This window comes from Leptinotarsa decemlineata, unplaced genomic scaffold (genome assembly GCF_025532065.1).
Source record: "Leptinotarsa decemlineata unplaced genomic scaffold, Ldec_3_MD MMD2_tig00026347_RagTag_RagTag, whole genome shotgun sequence".
Lineage (NCBI taxonomy): Eukaryota > Metazoa > Arthropoda > Insecta > Coleoptera > Chrysomelidae > Leptinotarsa > Leptinotarsa decemlineata.
Window position 1 is genome coordinate 2,915,986 of NW_027412698.1, and position 19,324 is coordinate 2,935,309.

General features: G+C 35.5%; 1 long non-coding RNA gene across 1 annotated transcript in view; it reads left to right on the forward strand.

The window, feature by feature from the left end:
- The window catches only part of LOC141486146 (uncharacterized), a 216,556-nt gene that overhangs the window by 86,935 nt on the left and 110,297 nt on the right, over positions 1-19,324 (forward strand). The window lies entirely within an intron of this gene.

The following is a 19,324-nucleotide window of genomic DNA, read 5'->3' on the forward strand; positions in this document are numbered from 1 at the left end:
AAATAAATTCCATTATTGAAGAACTGCGAGAAGCTAACATAATTGCATGAGAATTCAACAGAATTGATTAGAGAGAATGGGAGTCGAAGCACGTATGCATTTGATACACGAAAGAAATTTCGAAACTTTTGAAAGTAGAATCGAAACTTTTCATAATTGGACATATGAATTTCCAAAAGATAAACTTGCTGATGCTGGTTTCATTTATACTGGTAAAGGTGATATTGTTGCGTGTCCGAAATGTCACATTGAAGGATTCGAATGGAAAATGGGAGACGATCCGCTGATGGATCACTTCAGATGGCAACCAGATTGTATATTTTTTGATGGAAATACATTGCTCTCTGGAAAAGAAACTCAAGAAAAAGGAGAAGAAAAACCACCCAAAGACAACGTTCCCACAAATTCAAGTAATATTTGAAAAATATGTTTAGGAAAAGAAATGAATATATTATTTGTACCATGTAAACATATAGCATGCTGCATTGATTGTTCTATCAGATGTGATAATTGTCCAGTTTGTAGATCATATATTGAATCATTTATAAAAATTTTTATTACATAAAAATAAAACATAAAAAACGTAGCAATGTTATTTTCATTATTACACCCTACTTGTTATTGTAAATCGAATGAAACCTTGTATTCATGAGGAATTACGTATTTTCCAATTCATTTACAAAAAATATCCATATTTAATCATACATATGACCTTAAGGTCAGCTAATCTGGTTTATTATCAGGCAAACAACAAGTATTTCAACGAAATGCAACAAAAATATCCTAATTATCAGCAACAAAGTTGTCTCAAGGTCAACTGGCGCACCGACAAAGTCATCGAATAAAACACATTGGCGTACGCCTGGGTACATGGTTTAACGAAAAGGGGTCGCCTGATGAGGGTGTCCGAACAGGGGTTGGCCGAAGAGGGTTGGCCGAAGACGATTCACTGAGCCAAAAGGTCTCTAATACGACACGGCTAATCTACACCAGCCGAGGCCTCTTCTTACAACACCCTCTGGTCATTGACCATCACAACCCTCTGGTCATTGACGATCTACAAGAACAAGGGTTGCTCAAGAACACATTGTCAACACCATTGTTCTTCGTCAACAAGGCCTTTTTGACACACTTCTTCACCTCAAACAACCGCACCCCTTACGCTCTCGATGAACAGCTCGATGGCATGGTTACCATTGTATCTAGAACCACGTTAGCTATACTACTAAAATCCTATTAATACGACATTTTTGGCTTTGGTACGATGTATAGTCGCCAGCACGTCAAGCTATACAAATATATCAAATTTCTGTAATCGATTTTGAACTTTATAGCGAAATAATAAGGTTGGTTTCCGTTTGGGAAAATTTGATGGGCTGCCCACCTTACGATCGTATATAAAAAATCAATAACAATTTACAGTTGTTTTTTTTTCATAATGCACTTATCTAACCATTTTTAAACTTGAACAATCTATAAACTTCTTTTAATATTTTGAGAACGCATCCAATAATTTTAAAATTTCATTGCTTATCGATGAGATTCATATTTTCTTTTATAAATATGAAGAAGTAGAAAGGCAAAGCTTCTCTCAACTAGTACTTGATGTATCAGATTGATGTATGAGTAATTTTTTGTGCAATGGGACAATCCCACGAAGACTGTGGTCGCACATTATAAACGAAGTGTCACGAAAGCTTTCTGATAATCCACAGATTAACTGTCAACAACAACTGACAGCATAAACTTTGGATCATTTCTAATCCGAATAAATAACTGTTTAATACCCACAACATAACTTTGACATGGAAACTGTTTTTTGAAATTTTTGTGAAGTCTTCATCGTTTAGGTTTGATTTTTCAACTCGGTATATTTCTGAAAATACTATAGACGAGAATCGATATCACTATCAAGCCTCTAACAGGTCGTAGTGGTCGATCCCTTTCAAGAATCACGACTTTGAATAACTCGATAGTTGAGAGCCGATTATACTTATTTCGACCAAGTATTTTTTCATACTGTTTCACCAGAAAAATATCCCTCCAGTAATGATAATGAAGAGAATGAATACGAGTCATCATTATCTAGGTTATCCGATTCATTTTATTTGTCGATATAAAAAATCAATAAAAATCTACAGTTGTTTTTTTTTCATTCCATATGCACTCATCCAACCACTATAGTTACTCGACCCTTTTTGATGATAAAAAAATATCGAGAGTAAGCTTATAAACTTCATGTGAAATCTTCATCGTTTAGGTTTGATTTGTCAACTCGGTATATTTCTGAAAAAACTAATTACGAGAATCGATATCACTATCAAGCCTCTGAAAGGTCGTCAGTGATCGATCCCTTTCAAAAATCACGACTTTGAATAACCTGATATCGATAGCCGATAACACTTACTCCGAACTAGTATTTTTCTCATCCTGTTTCACCAGAAAAATATCTCCTCAGGAATAATAATGAAGAGAATGAAAACGTGTCATTATCTTCCAGGTTATCCAATTAATTTTATTTGTTCATATAAAAAATCAATGACAATTTACAGTTGTTTTTTCTATTCATAATGCACTTATCTAACCATTTTTAAACTTGAACAATCATTAAACTTCTTTTCGTATTTTGAGAACGCATCCAATAATTTTAAAACTTCATAGCTTATCGATGAGATTAACATTTTCTTGTATAAATATGAAGAAGTAGAAAGCCAAAGCTTCTCTCAACTAGTACTTAATGCACCAGAATAATGTATGAGTAATTGTTTGTGCAATGTGACAATCCCACGAAGACTGTCGTCTCACATTATAAACGAAGTCTCACGAAAGCTTTCTGATAATCCACAGAATAACTGTGAACAACAACTGACAGCGGAAACTGTGGATCATTTCTAATTCGAATAAATAACTGTTCAATACCCACAACATAACTTTGACACGGAAATTGTGCTTTGAAACTTTTTTGATTCAAATACTGTACTGTAAGAAGCCATTGAATAGCGAAACACGTGTTTCGTTTTGAGAATCTGTTAGGTGAATATCTCACAATGAAGTGATTTTGAATACGTAAGCTTTGAAACATTTCAAAATTATAAAAAATTAAAGAACAACACTTTTTCTCTCTTTGAATTACTTTATTTTTTCATAGTCGAACAATTTTACATGCAAATATATAAATTTTATGTAAGTCCAGTTACTGCGCTGGTGAAAGACGAATCAAAATTTCACAATCCATGATGAGGCTGTTGTTCTCCTTATAAGAGCACACTAAGGAAACTTAATCACCTTGATGATAACTTCTGCCATGATTACACCTAACGAATCGTAGGAATATAGTAGTAGAGGTAAGAACACTGACACTATCAGTTGAACACAATCATCACTTCCATGATCCTGGAATATCTTATATATGCTTGTACAACCCCCTTCTGTGTCACTAGAGTACCTGTTGAGTACCTGATTACCAGAACCAACCCTGAGCACAAATACCAACCATAAGATTACAAAAATAGGACTATATTGAACCCATTCGCAATGCGGCAGAATCGTTCGAAAATTTGGGAGTATCAAAATGTTATTTGAGTTGCTCATAGAATGGAAACAATCACATTCAAACATTTCACTACATTACTGAAAATTGTATGGCGAAATACGTGTTTCGTTTTGAGAATCTGTTAGGTGAATATCTCACAATGAAGTGATTTTGAATACATAAGCTTTGAAACATTTGAAATTTACAAACGTATTTATCGTAAACACTTTAAGTCGCACATACTTGTTACGACCTGTTAGCGATAGAGTGAAAGTCTGCAGCATTCGATCGTGGGATAGTCGGCAATAAGCGATCAAACGCAACATGTTACGTTTATCGCAGATCGCAAACACTAAAAATGGAAGATTTCACTGAAAAATTAATAGAACACGTGAAAAAACATGTGTTGTATGATATGTCACATGCTGACTACAAAAATGTACGCATTAAAAATGAAGTAGCTTTTTTTTCGGACACTTGATGGTCATGTGCTTTCCATCTATACTTCCTAAACAATTGGGAAAGTGCCACAAGTTTTCATAACCCAAAATTGATTTATCCCATAACTCTTTTGTGGGCTCTGCCAAATAAATTGGCTGCAATCTATCCCATATAGCTTCGCAAACTTCTTCCACAATTATGGCAACGATTGGAAATCCTAATCGAAAGCTGCGACCAATTGTTTTATATGAATCGGCAATAGCTAAAAACTTCGAAAAAAAAAGTAGGTTTTAGAATTTGGTTTTCTTTGATTACTATAACAATATGTTTTTTTTAAATTTAGTTTGATAATGAAAATAGGCTCATGTTGATTAGGAAATGTTTTATTTGCAGGCGAGGACTTGAAAAAAAGCTGGAAAAACTTAAGAGATTGTTTCTCAAAGCACTTACGTTCCGAGAGAACCAGAACTGGGCAAGGGGCTGAATCCATTTGTCGCTATAAATCCTGGCCATGGGCACAGCACATGGAAGCTTTTAGACCTTTTTTGAAATTTGCGCAAACAGTCCAATATCGCTACTACTGATGGCAGCAGAAAGTCCTGAAGTAGTAGATGAAGGAATTGGACCAAGCAATACACAAAAAGAAGCTACAGAGAGTTCAGAAAACTTTAACAAAGCCAGTACTGGGACTACTGTACAATAAAGATCGGCACAAACTTCATATATTCGTGATTCAAGCCAGAAAAGAAAAGCGGGTGAAAATTCGGCAAAGAACAATTCATATGATGTTGACAAAATTTTTCACTTTTTGAATAAAAGGCACTCGGATGTTGAAAATAACTGCGACAGCATATATTTAACTTTTCAAGGATATGCTGCAAGGGTTAAAAAACTGCCTAATCGACGCCAGACTATAATGAAATATAAAATCGCCAAAATCATAATGGAAGAGGAACTGACTCAAGAAGCGGAAACTCAGACGGAAAGTCGACCGGGTACATGTTTTTCTAACAATTCCACTGCTTCATCTAATACATCTAATATTATGCCATATAACAACTCATCGTTAAACTCGTCCAATATACGTGAGACTGATAACAATTCTTTTGCTGCAACGTGGTATGAAGATTTTTACCATACCATCGTGTGAAATCCATACATATTTTTTTATAACACGTTATTCTTTTCAACTGAATAAAAAATTAAAGTATTACGAAATAATTATTTTATTACCTCAATGTGACTGCTAGTCGTTCTGTTGCCCCAATCGGTTCTCTAAATGTAGTTTGCTCTTTTGTAATGTCGTTCTTGATAAGATTCAATATTTCATCAAAACATTCACAGTCCATTCTAAAATATGTGTAGCATCGATTGCATCTTTCCGGAGTTCAGGGTATATCTTATGAAATTTGCCTTCTTCTTTACGTGTTTTGTTAATTTCGTGCACCCAAACATTCCGCCTAGTTATCAATAGCCTATAATATGTATGATATTTATAATATAATATGTATATTTGACCAATTTTTGCTTACCGTTGTCCTTCATTATCATCTTCATCCAATAATATTACAAGAAGCAGTGCTTCTTCTTCCAAGTCACACATTTTTAATAATGCGTCGATTGTAGGTCGATATCGCATATATGTTTGCTTTCTAACGCAATCGCTATCGCCATTGCTATCGTGATCGCGTGTATGTGTGTTCTCCGCTTTACAATCGTTGCAACTTTCCAAACTGCGTCGCAGGTATGGATGGAAAACACATATTGTTGTAGGTTCCAATAAACAGCGGCAGTGAATTTTTCAATTACAAAGGGTTTTTTTAGTATTGTTTTATTCGCCGTAGTCGACGCATATTACAATTTTATTTATGATAATTTGGGATGCCAAATATCGCCTCAGCAGGGCTCGAAGAATATCGGAAAATGTCTTCGGCTTAATATTGCACAGGAACGAAATAATCTCAGGGTTTTTAGAATGAAAAACTGTGGCTTCTGCTGCGCTGGCTGGGATTCTTTATTGGGAATAAATTTTTCTTTGTTTTGATGATGACTTCACAGATTAGACTATTTTCGATCTACAACTATAAATGACCATCGATAATATTTCACATACATAAAACAATGAAAATAATCATAACAAGAGATAGTCTTATGAACTACTCACCTATAAATGACCGTGGCGACCACTATAAATCATTCAACAACAATTTATGAATTGGATAAAGCCTAAATGGTTCATATATTTTGCGAATCGAGATCAGTCGTTGATTTGCTTTACCATGAAATTAGCAAGGTCATCATCTTTCAGCGAACGAAAATTCGAGAACCTATTTTTTTTTTATAAATTCGCAACACAAAAACGCGCATTCCGATATCGCGAATAATTTTCAATCCAGTGTGCGAATTGTAGGCAACCCGTGATGTCTCTGCATGCATCACCGGTTATCACCCTTAAAATAGTTAGAACTGATACAATAATTTGAACACAAACTCATATGAATTCAACGGAGTCTAGTTCATTACGCAACAACTGACAATAATAAATTAGCTCATCAACTCAAATTAAAACTTTCCTCAACGACAGACATATAAGGATAATTCAATTTTAATAGAAACAAGAATATATAGTAAATAAGTTCCAGTTCATCTTTGCCCCTAGGCTTCAGGAACATCAAACGTCATGGACCTGAAGACGGTAGCTTATATTTTTTCAAATGGGATGCATGAAATGTGCCTCTTTCTTTTTTATTGTTTATATTTTCCAGAACATACGTGGCAGCACTTACCCTCTTTTTAATCCGGTATGGCCCCTCGAACAACAACAGGAACTTCCTAGTTTCAGCTTTGAGGGCTGACGAAGTGTTGTTGGCTTTTAATAGTACGGTGTCTCCGATTTGGAAGTCAAAATACGGTTTACCTGGGTTTCGAAGTGCTCTACGAGCTGCTTTTCTTCTCAGAGTGGCTTCTGCAAGAACCAATTTATTTTCAACTTCCTCAGCGGTTTGAGTGACAGAAGCTTGGCTATCTGGCAGGATTCTTACCCTAGGAACACCTAGTTGTAATTCGTTTGGGGAATAGCCAGTGGACTCGTGCACAATATTATTCAAAAATTCGGCGAGTTGAGGAACTTCCCAAGCCCACCGCGCATGATTTTCATGACAGTAAGTCCTGAACAACCGTCCCAATTCCCGAAGTACCCTTTCGCTAGGATTCCCAGACGGATGACGCACTAAACAGTGGACCAATTGAATACCTGCAGACTTTAAAGTGGTTTGCCATATTAGTGAGGTGAACTGCGTACCATTGTCATGCAGTATTCTTTTAATCGGACCATATCGGGGTAGATACTCTTTCATAACTCGATTCAACATTGCTCTTGACTTTGCCTTTTTTAGAGCATATAAGGCCGCATGTTTCGTGAAAAGATTGTAGATGACAAACAAGTATGTTACTCCACCTCTACTTCGGATTAGGGGACCATAGAGGTCCATTGCAATTATGTCATCTTTACCTGTAGGGATGATGGGGACTTGTGCTGGTTGGGGTAGTTTCGAAATTTTGCTCTTTTCGCAAATATCACAGGCAGTGGCCAGTTTTTTAATCTGACGATGCATGTTTGTCCACCATACTTCATCCCTCATCATTATCCATGTTTTGTGCACCCCGAAATGACCTAAAGCCTCGTGATACATTCTAATAAAGAGTTCTACCAAGTGTTTGGGAACGCATAACAAAAAATGGTGAAGGTCATGACCCTGTTCATATAAAATTCCATTCCTCATTACAAAAAGTTCCTGTAATCGCATATCGTTAGGTAAATTATTTATTATAGTTTTCAATTTAACATCCTGAAGTTGATGTTCCATTATATCGGAGATAATCTTCTGAAAAGTGGGTGGTAATTTGAAACAAGAAAATATCTGAAAACATTTGTCTTCAGGAGACGGATATCGAACACAGGCATACCGTGACAGATCGTCAGCCTCAACGTTGTCAATACCAGAGATATGTTCAACAGTGAAATGGAATTCTTGCAGGACTAGCGCCCATCTAGTGACCCTGGGAGATAATAACCTACAAGAATTTATATAAGTCAAAGCCCTACAATTAGTATGTAGAACAAATTTAGTACCCAGTAAGTACATTCGCCACTTTTGAATGGACCAAAGGGCTGCCAAAACTTCTTTTTCAAAAATTCCGTAATTCCTTTCTCTTGATAATAATAGACGGGAGGCATAGGCGACTACACATTGTGTTCCATCTTTTACCTGTTAAAGTATGGCCGCTATTCCCAAATCACTGGCATCTGATTGGACATGTCACACCAATCGGGGGTCAGGATGATGGAGAAGAGTATATTTGACCATTTCCGCTTTGATGTTCTGGAAAGCATTCTCTTGGTGTTCACCCCAATACCAAGGCTGTTCTTTCTTGAGGAGTAGGGTGAGGGGAGCCACCATATCTGCAAAACCGTAAGCAAACATTCTGTCGTATTGATTGGTGGGACGTTTGTAATCCCCTAGGGATTGAACACGTTGCGGGTCAGGACGCACGCCATTTGGACTTATGACATATCCCAGGTAAGGCATCTCTTGTCGGAAAAATTTACATTTTTCCAACTTGAGAGTGAGACCTGCCTCTCTCAATTTAGAAAAAATTATATTCAAATGTTGAAGATGTTGCTGTTCATTTTCACTCATGACTAAAAGGTCATCTAAGTAGGTAACAAGAAAATCTTTGAAATTATTTTCGAAAATCATATCGATACAACGCGAAAATGATGAGCATGCAGTTGCTAAACCAAAAGGTAGTCGACAAAAACGGTATGTTCTAGTACCTACCATGAAGCCGACATATTGTCTATCTTCATACTTTATAGGTACTTGCCAGTATATATGGATGAGATCAAGGGTACTTAAAATTTTCTTACCATGTAAGAGTTTCACAAACTCCTCAATTGGACGGGGTAACTCATAATCGGGTTACAGAACAGTGTTAAGTCGCCTCGCGTCCAGACACACTCGGACAGAACCGTCTTTCTTTTTTGTTGTCATAATGTGAGAAATATATTTTGAAGTGGCCCTTTCGATCACCCCCCAGGATTACATTTGCGCTATTGCTGAATCGATTGCATCCCTGGGATGGGATAAAGTCTAACAAAAAACTCAGAATATTCTTTCAATCTTATTGAAATTTCATAACTTTTCACACAACCCGGTATATTTGAAAAAAGTTCCGAATTCTGCCTAAGTATATCATGAAAAATATTTTTATAACTTGAATTAATATGACTCTGTTGAATTATGAGTGAAAAATCGTTAGCTTCACGCTCGTTCAGAACTTGTGATGTTTGATGAATACTTTTATTAACAAGAGCGTTCAGTTCAAATGATTCCTCAACTCCTTGATGCTCGAAAAGTGATTCAGGGATTGTGAAAACTTCAGAATCTTGCATTAGGCAGACGGTTTTCTTTGACGATTCCAGTTTAGCATGATGAATTCTTAAAAAATCACATCCGATGATAACTAGGAAAGAAAGCCCGGTAATAATTAAAAACTCATTTGTGAAGCTTTTGTCCTTTGTCATTTTTCCAGCTCTGAAATTAATCTGTGCTTGGCAAGATACTTTTCTGGCTTTAGTTTTGAATGCTCGAATAATCTTGATGCCGTTACAAAAAAAATGAGGTATAATATTATGATATTGTTTCAGCTGTGACCACACTTCATCAGATAATGCAGAGACACGACTGCCACTGTCAATGAGTGCAGAAAAAGTCAGTCCATACACGTGTATGTCAATGACAGGCGATCTATCTTCTGATAAAGTGTGCTCAAAATTGCATTCTTCTAGTAATTCATTTCTTGGATTATTAGCGATATTAAAATCGGCTCTTTGTACAATAGCCCCAACATTTGAGCCTAATGTTGGGAATCTCGCTCGTTTCCTGTTCTTCTTCATAAACTTCCAAATTTTCTATTTTTGTTTTATTATTGTTATTCGAAGAAAATATTTGTTGATTTTGGTATTTATTTTTAGAATGAAAATTATCATTTTGATTTGATCGAGTATTTGTATACTCAGAATTAAAAGGAATTTGTTGTCTTTTTCTAGAAGAATTTTTATAGAATTCATCTGCGTAACGCAACCTCTTGAGGGCTTCATTAAGCGTTGACGCTCCGTATAAAGCACCAGCAACGTTGGGTGGAAAATGAGGCGCTATTATGGCAATAAGCTCTTGCTGTGTATAAGGGGGTTGTAAAAATTGAGCTTTAGCCACCCAATGGTTGAAGTGGTCTACGAAGCAGAAACTTTAATTTATTTTGCTGCCTGGCATTCCAAAATTGATCCAGAAAAACTTTCTTGAATTCTAAATACGTATTACAGGTACTGGAGAGAGCATTCCACCATAATTTTGCAGAATTTATGAAGGAATTATTTAATACAAGCTTTATTTTATTAAATGGCACAACATGCAAATCAACGCCCCCTTCCAGATATCTTAAAAAATCCGAGTGCAAGTCGGTATTTTCATCAAAAGTTGGTGAAATCTTGGCTAAATCACTGAAAAAAATTGTTCTGTGGTATTACTTTACGTATAGTGGTCAAGTGGTCTTACATCATTTGCATTATTGGTATGTACAGGGTTATTTGTAAAACCATAATTTTGTGAATTTTCAATTACATATGCAACGATTTTACTAACTAAATTATTCAAATCTACATTATTCACACTTAGTAAGGGGGTTGGAAGAAATGATTGATATGGGGGTGGCTGATAGTTTGGAACGAAGGCATTTTTGAAACATTGTTTGCCGTTGCCCCCTGATGATAACACCTTTCTGCAAAATCAGTTGTTTTCTGACCAGTCGGTGCACCCTGACTAATATCTGCTCTCTGACAAATTTTTGCCCCTTTACTTAAATCTACTTCCGGAAAATTAGTTATTCCCTGATATAATTCTGTGGTATCCGTTGTCTGTTGATTTGTTCTTTCCCCCTGTATAAAGTTTGCCCCCTGATTGAGAGAAAGTTTTGAAAAATCACTTCTTTCGTTGCTAGAACACCCATTCCGTGATGATGATTCAATTACTGGAGAAGCGATTGGTGATATGTCAGCTCTTTCCCTACCTAGTACTAGTTTTTCCTTATAATTTGTTATTGGCGTTCTATTCAAAGTTCCAGATGTCCTTGGAATCGCTCCTGTTGAGTTCGTAACTGGTGGATATTCCACGTTCAAATTTTCTAACAATAAATTAGGAACAGTCCTACCTTGATCTTCGATGTTCCTTGGGGTACCTGAATCTCTTTGGGGCAATCCTTTGTCTAGGAGAGAATAGTTCAATGATTTCCTTGGTCTTAGGGTTCTCTCAGTCGGTTCCTTATCCATAATTCTTCCTCAGTTTATCCCAGCACACAAAACAGCTCCTCGATTGGGCGACAAGTTGCACAAGAACGAAATAATCTCAGGGTTTTTAGAATAAAAGACTGTGGCTTCTGCTGCACTGGCTGGGATTCTTTATTGGGAATAAATTTTTCTTTGTTTTGATGATGACTTCACAGATTAGACTATTTTCGATCTACAACTGTAAATGACCATCGATAATATTTCACATACATAAAACAATGAAAATAATCATAACAAGAGATAGTCTTATGAACTACTCACCTATAAATGACCATGGCGACCACTATAAATCATTCAACAACAATTTATGAATTGGATAAAGCCTAAATGGTTCATATATTTTGCGAATCGAGATCAGTCGTTGATTTGCTTTACCATGAAATTAGCAAGGTCATCATCTTTCAGAGAACGAAAATTCGAGAGCCTATTCCTTTTTTATAAATTTGCAACACAAAAACGCGCATTCCGATATCGCGAATAATTTTCAATCCAGTGTGCGAATTGTAGGCAACTCGTGATGTCTCTGCATGCATCACCGGTTATCACCCTTAAAATAGTTAGAACTGATACAATAATTTGAACACAAACTCCTATGAATTCAACGGAGTCTAGTTCATTACGCAACAACTGACAATAATAAATTAGCTCATCAACTCAAATTGAAACTTTCCTCAACGACAGACATATAAGGATAATTCAATTTTAATAGAAATATAGTAAAAAAATTCCAGTTCAAAATGTAACGTATTTCGAATATTCCGCAAACCATTGCAATTGGTATCCCAAACCTCCTGCAAGGTAACGTTAGTAGGATGTTACTTGCACAATTTTCTTAGAAAAAGTGCATCTAAGAACATTTATAATCCCCCTGAAACATTTGATTCTGACTACTCTGATGCAAGGAATGATAATGGAACTCCTCCTGGCTTGGCAGATTTACCCAGAATACCCAGAAAGAGTGCAGTGCAAGCCCACCAAGTGAGAAACACATTAAGATACTATTTTATGACACCTGAAGGAGAAGTTCCTTGGCAATACGAAATATGTTAAAATTTATCGTTTGACCACATTAATTTAGAAATAACTCGTAAGGAGGAGTAGTTTTGTTTTTTGCAATTTCCTGAGTCTTTTCAGTTGTCATGCAATTGTTCAACGTTTATTAATAAAAACCTTTTACAAACTGAAGTTTAGAAAAAGTGTTCGAAATGAAGCAGAAAAAAAGTTTTTCGTAACCCTTATTAACACTCTACGTAAAACTAAATATTGTATATACCACCGAAAGTCTTGGATTTTCCTAGTATTTTTAAAAATAATCGAATTGAATTTCGAAAATATGATGAGTTTTATCCTTTGTTTTACTTCCAAATTATGTGCTTCACAACCTTTTGTTATTTATATGCATGTATGATACGATAAATATAAAAAATGAAGTTCTTAAAGTCTATACGTTCCTCTGAATCCAACATCTCCCTGGGCTCATTTTTGTCTAGTAAGAATTTCATTGCTTCAAAAGCAAACCATTTACTTTTATACACATCTTACGTACCAGAGCCAGATTTATTGGTGTCCTTTATTTTTTTACTTCTCTCACCAATTGACAAATTCTTTGTTCTACCGCTTGTTTCTTGACGTGAAATTCTTTAGCAATTTCCATAGGGGCATCATGTCTCAAGTTTCTGTTCTTATAGTTTTTGGTTTTAGAATCCCAAAAATTTGTTTTTACTTGGTGTGCCTCAATACAGGCTATGACCGACGAAAACACACGGCTACGATGTCACTAAGGCAAGAATTCATTGAGTACTAACGGTTTATCGAATATCGAAAACACGTCCACACACTAAAGTCGATCGACTGCTCTTTCATGTTTACCGAAAATCGATGGAAAACAAATCGACATGTCGATCGACAAAGTCGCGTGTCACGTACACACCAAGGCGACAACGTCGATGGAGAGAGTCGATCGACAGTATCGACTCAGAGAGGACGCAGCTTAAGGGTTGCGAATATGAAGCAAAATTGATTGCTGTGAATGGTGAGTTTAGTGTTGAGTTTCTATTTTGAAATATTGAAATTGATACATGTCAGAAAATTCTAAATTTGGATAATTTCAATGATGTCGTGACATTATAACGGAATGCTCATATTTTTCTTATATATTTTCAGCAAAAAACTGAGTTGAAACTAATCCAGGAAGAAGAAATTGAAAAATACATGTACCTACAGAAAAATGCAATGTCGAATACAGTTTCATAGATTTTTCTATTGGCATCGATTATGTTGATTAACAGTTCATCGAATTCATTCATCAACAAGTTTGATAACTTTATCTATTTCCAATGAAAATTGTGAACAGAATTGTGGAGATTATGAACAAGAAAATGATAATTGTGAACAAGAGAAAACAGATATATCAGGTATGAAGGTATGTTTCGTTGAGTGTTGGTATCAATTAAATATTCATTTTTCTAGGCTCCTGTGATAAAAAGGAATATGAGGCTGAAAGACCATTAGGTTACTGTGATCATGAAATAAAACATGAGGTAAGGTTTCTCTAATAAAAATACCCACACAAGATCGTAGAAAACATAAAATAATAACACTTTTCAATAAAATATACAACCAAGAGGCTCCATTCACAGGATACATGCTTCTTGAGAGCCAGATTATATAATATAAGATTCAAAAGAATGGAAGTTATTAGGTAGGTATTTTTATATAGTTGGTCGAAAAACTCATCAGATATAAACCAAAAAAGTTCTAGATTCCATTGAGAACTTGTGGAAACTGGTGATTCGATTCCACGCCAAGATAATAAGTATCAAACTTTCAACAACATCTAAATGTTCATTCGTCTGTTTTTGAGCAGAATCGAAAGAAGTGAATCAGTATCTTAGCTCTTCGAAATTTAAGAATCATGGATAATGGTTTTGAGGTCTTGAGTGAAAAAGATAACATTAGGAAACCATTTTTTTCATTGAAAATATCACATTTTTTCCGTTTTTGATATTTGTAGTATCTACAATTGTCTTCGGGTGACGATTGTAGATACTAACAATCGAAACGTCGTGAACTAACGTGACTTTTCTTTTTTCATTCCTTTATTTTTATTTATTCAATTGTTATATTTTTACTTGTAGGTTATTTCACTATTATTTCATTTCAGGTTTATTTTTGCTTAATATAATTGTTATTTTCAGCTATTCATTTTTAATTATTCTTTTTTAGTTGTTTCAGGGATTTCAAATCATTTTATATAGTAGACAATGGAAGTCCGAACTAGTGAAATTCATCATGAAACATTGTCAATCACCTTCAAACAAACATCTGATTTAGAACAAGCAAAAAGAATCAGGAAGAAAAGTACACTTTTATCTTCCTCAGACTCGGATTCTGAAGACGATATGTATTGTGTGAAACAAATGCCAGTTTTTCAACCAAAGGCTAGTCAAAATAGGAAAGGTAACATACTAATCGTGTTAATAGCTCAAAGAATGAAAGCACATGTGGATTATCATTTCACATAAGAGTACAAGGTTATCCACTGAAGAGGTCCTCCCCTATTTTTTGTTATTTTTTGATTGAACTTCGTCATATTGTTTATTTATTTTCACTCAAAAGCAATGAGAATTTAGAGGTAGACCTTTTCGATGACTAATTGTCAGTAGTGTAACAAATAGACTTCTGGACCACTTGGGAGTGGGGGTAACCTATCTTTCGAATGACTTATTGTGTGACGAAAATTGTCTAATACCACATTTGCTTTGTCACCAATTGAACCATCATCCAGATACCAGCCGTTGAATTCAGTGGATATTTTAGTTATAATATGATGAATAGAAAGACAGAACAATAGTGGTCCAAGTGGATCTCCCTGCTGTACTCCTTGTTCGGACATTATAATTTCGTTACCAAATATTAAGAAAGAAGGTTCACTGTAACATTGTTCAATAAAAGGATATATGTCTGGTATGGCGTTAGCCACCGAATGTAACATGAAATTCCTGTCTATAGTATTGAATGCATTCTTAAAATCAAGTTTCAGAAAAACTTTTTCAACTGGGTTAGGATTTTCATTAATATAACATCGTGCAGCATGGGCTACTGCCTCGCAACCACCATTTGTTCCGAATCCAAATTGTTGGGGACGAGCGTCCATAAACTCTCTACTACCTACTACTTAAATATTGTTGAGTTTTACCTGAGTTCTTCTTCTTCTTAGTTGACCTCATCTCCCCGTTAAGGTATCGAATATGAAATCTGAAGTTTTCACGGATAGGAATATGCTGAACTGGTTTTCCGGGTATTTGATCCGTATTTGTGATGTTATCTCTAATTTCACCGACGTTTCGACAAAATCTCATTTGTCATTATCTAGGTGTGCTGTTACGTGTTCAGAAGTTTCGTTGACCTTGCTCAACTCACTTGCTCAAAAGGCAGAACAGCTATTAGATGAATGAAAAATGACGGTGCGGCGTTAATCACAAACACTAACCAAAGAGGAATTACCAAAGTTACTATTTAAGTTATACACGACCTGACATCTTTGTTTTTTTGGGCAATCGTGGTACAGTTCATAAATGGAATTTTAAATTAACGGGTGTACAAGGAAGTTTTAAGTGTATTTAGGGTACCTAGTTAATAAAGATGGCCTTAGTACCGATCCGACTGAAGTTTAGTCAATGTTGAATTGTCCCACTCTGAGAAATGTTGAGGATTTCCGTAGATTCATAGATATGCTATCATGGTAACGTCGTTTTATACATGATGTTATGATGATGTCGGATGTCCCCTATTACTGAATCAACTAAGAAAAATGTAAACTTTTCATGGAGTGTTGAATGCGATAGGGCGTTTAACGATAATAAACAATATTTGGTATCGTCCCCAATTTTAACGTGCCTTGATTATTCGAAAGAATTCATTCTTCATTGCGATGCATCTCAAATTGGACTAGGTTGCGTCCTGAGTAAAATTTTTGAAGATGGCGATAAAGTAATGTCTTATGCGAGTCGGTCTTTAACTCCACAAATACCAAAGTATTCTACAAGAGAGCTTGAATGTTTAGCCGTGCTATTTGGAATAGGAAAGTATCGAGCCAATTTTGAAGGTACTCGTTTTAAAGTAACTACCGACCATTATTCATTGTTATGGCTTCTCAAGTTACAGAATCCGTCGGGTAGGTTGGCCCGTTGGGGTTTGAGGTTGCAAGGTTATGATTTCCAAATCTTGCACCAGAAAGAAATGTCACATGTGGTGCCAGATGCATTGTTACGAGCGATAGCGTATGTTAATGTTGAGCCACGTACAGGTGATAGATGGTTTGAGAACCTAAAAGTAAATATTAGGTCAAATCCAACTAAATATCCTAAGTTCAAAATTCATGATGACAAAATACTCAGGTTTGTCAATTTTGGTGCACCGACGTATGATGAAGAATCGGACTGAAAGTTAGTTATCCCAAAATCATTACGGCCATCAGTATTTCTGGAATGTCACGACGATCATCTGTCAGGCCACTTAGGCATTTTTAAAACTTATAAACGGATCAGTAGTAGGTTTTATTGGCCGGGAATGCACTCAGATATCGTTAAGTATGTAAGAGCTTGTGAGGTGTGTAAAGCCAATAAAGCTGACCAACAGTTACCTTACGGGAAGATGAGTAGGAGAGTCGTTTCTCGTCCTTGGGAAGTAATTTGTAGCGATATCATGGGACCCTTACCGTTAACGCGAAACGAAAATAGTCATATTTTGGTAGTTGCGAATTGTTTCACCAAGTACGCTCTACTATTTTCCCTTAGAACAGCGACCAGCTCGACAGTCGTAAAACATATCGAAGAAGATATTTTTCATTTCCATGGAGTTCCAGGAAGGATAATTTGTGATAGTGACAGGCAATAATATATATATTATGTTGTTTATTGACCTTCTCCATTCATAACCAAGGTGACATAAAGTGAACAAGATCCAATTTCAACGCTGATACTTCAGAATCGACACCTGCATATATGCAGTTCTTCAAGACGACACAATGACTCTCCTTATTTTATTTTTAGAACATGTAAACAATTATTCTTCTATAAATACCGTCCTGAGAGTTATGGAACGCGTGTGACCTCAATGTCCTCTAGAAACGCCCACCACAACTACTTCCTGGACGGATGCTGTATCAGCCCCATTTTGATAAGCATTTGTATGAAACTGTTTGTGATGACGCTTCTCGTCACTCTTTACTTGTCCTTTGTACTACACTGAATAAAGTAATTTGTCATTTTCCAATTTCCAAGTTTTTCAACTCCTTTTTAAAAAGTGTTTTCGCCAAGCCACGACGAAAACTGGCGCAGTCGGTGGGATTTTGTCAAACGAAGTTTCTATCGAAGTGATTTCGGTTCGTATCAACGATTCATTGGCAAACACCAACTTGAAAGCTGAGATTCTGGAAAACTTGCCGGAAGAGGACAAGAATTGCCAACTCCGACTTCAAGAAGACCAGGGACTACAGATAAGCATCGCTGGAAATCCTATTGGCAACCTAGAATTAAAAAAAAACAATAAACCAGAAGAAAGACTTCACGAAGAAATGAAAGCAACGATGCTACTACTGTAAGTCAATTTTAAGTAGACCCAACCTATCCAATTTCCAAAAATTGCCTTCACCCAATAAGTGATAATATTATATTGTAATTTTCGATTTTCATCCAATTCGCGCGAACAAATTTTATGAACATTCAAAACGATTTAAATGATTTAAGTAGATTATTAGAAAACTCATTCAAAGGAAAAGACAAAATGCCTAAAACAAACTTTCAATCATTGAGACTATTTATTGACACAATACCTCAATATAAAGAAAATCCCCATACTTTATGAATATTTTGTGAAAATTTAATTGCAACTTTTCGAAGTGAGACCGATCAGACATTAAACAAATTTATACTAAGAGCTATTATTGGTAAATTAACTGAAAGAGCCCTAACACTCATTGGTTCTCGCATAGAATTGAAGACGAGGACAGATATTAAAGCTGCATTACAATTAAGTTTTGGAGATCAAAGAAATCTTGATTGCCTTATTCGAGATCTAATTTCTTTAACACCACATAAAAACAAATCACCTTATAATTTTGGAATGAAATGCCACGATTCAAGAAGCCTTATTGATTCGAAAATCAATAACTCCTTAATTCAACAACAAGAAAAAATATTACAAATTAACAACTATGACGATTTAGCTTTAAAAACATTTATTAGAAATTTACCAGGATACCTACAAAATAATGTTAGAATTAGAAACCCAGATTCACTAGAAAAAGCAACGTCTCTAGTTATCGGAGAAGAGAATTTCTTATTTTCAGAAACCACAATACCCTATGAATAATCGAAGTAATTAAAAACCACCTCAATATAATTTTATGAAACCTAATTTTTAACCTTTCCATCAACCAAATAATAGTCAAAGAATTCCTTTTCAATGGAAACCGAGTAATAATTTTCCAACACAAAAACACCCATTCTTTATAAATCAATAAAGTCAAAGAATGAGAAATTCCCAACAACCTAGTCAAATAAAGACAAATTATGAACCATAACCTATGGACACATCCTCAGGTAACACAAAAATAAATCCACAAAACAAATACCATGCAAACGAATTATTCAACCAAGAACTTTCTAATTTTGATGAATATGACCCACAAAATTATTATCTCGAAAACCAAGAAGAATATGAAAACTTTTGTTACCAACAAGAATACGAAAAATTACCAATACCCTTATACAGGGTGTCCCTGGACTTCCTCTTTTCCTCTCGGGAATGTATAGATGGGGTCAAAATATCACCAGTACTTCATATAACTTTTTTTCCTAAAATCCTTCGTTATCAAGTAACGGGCCCTCGAAGTTACAAAATGAAAAATGTTTTTCTTTGATAACTTTTCAAGTGAATATTCA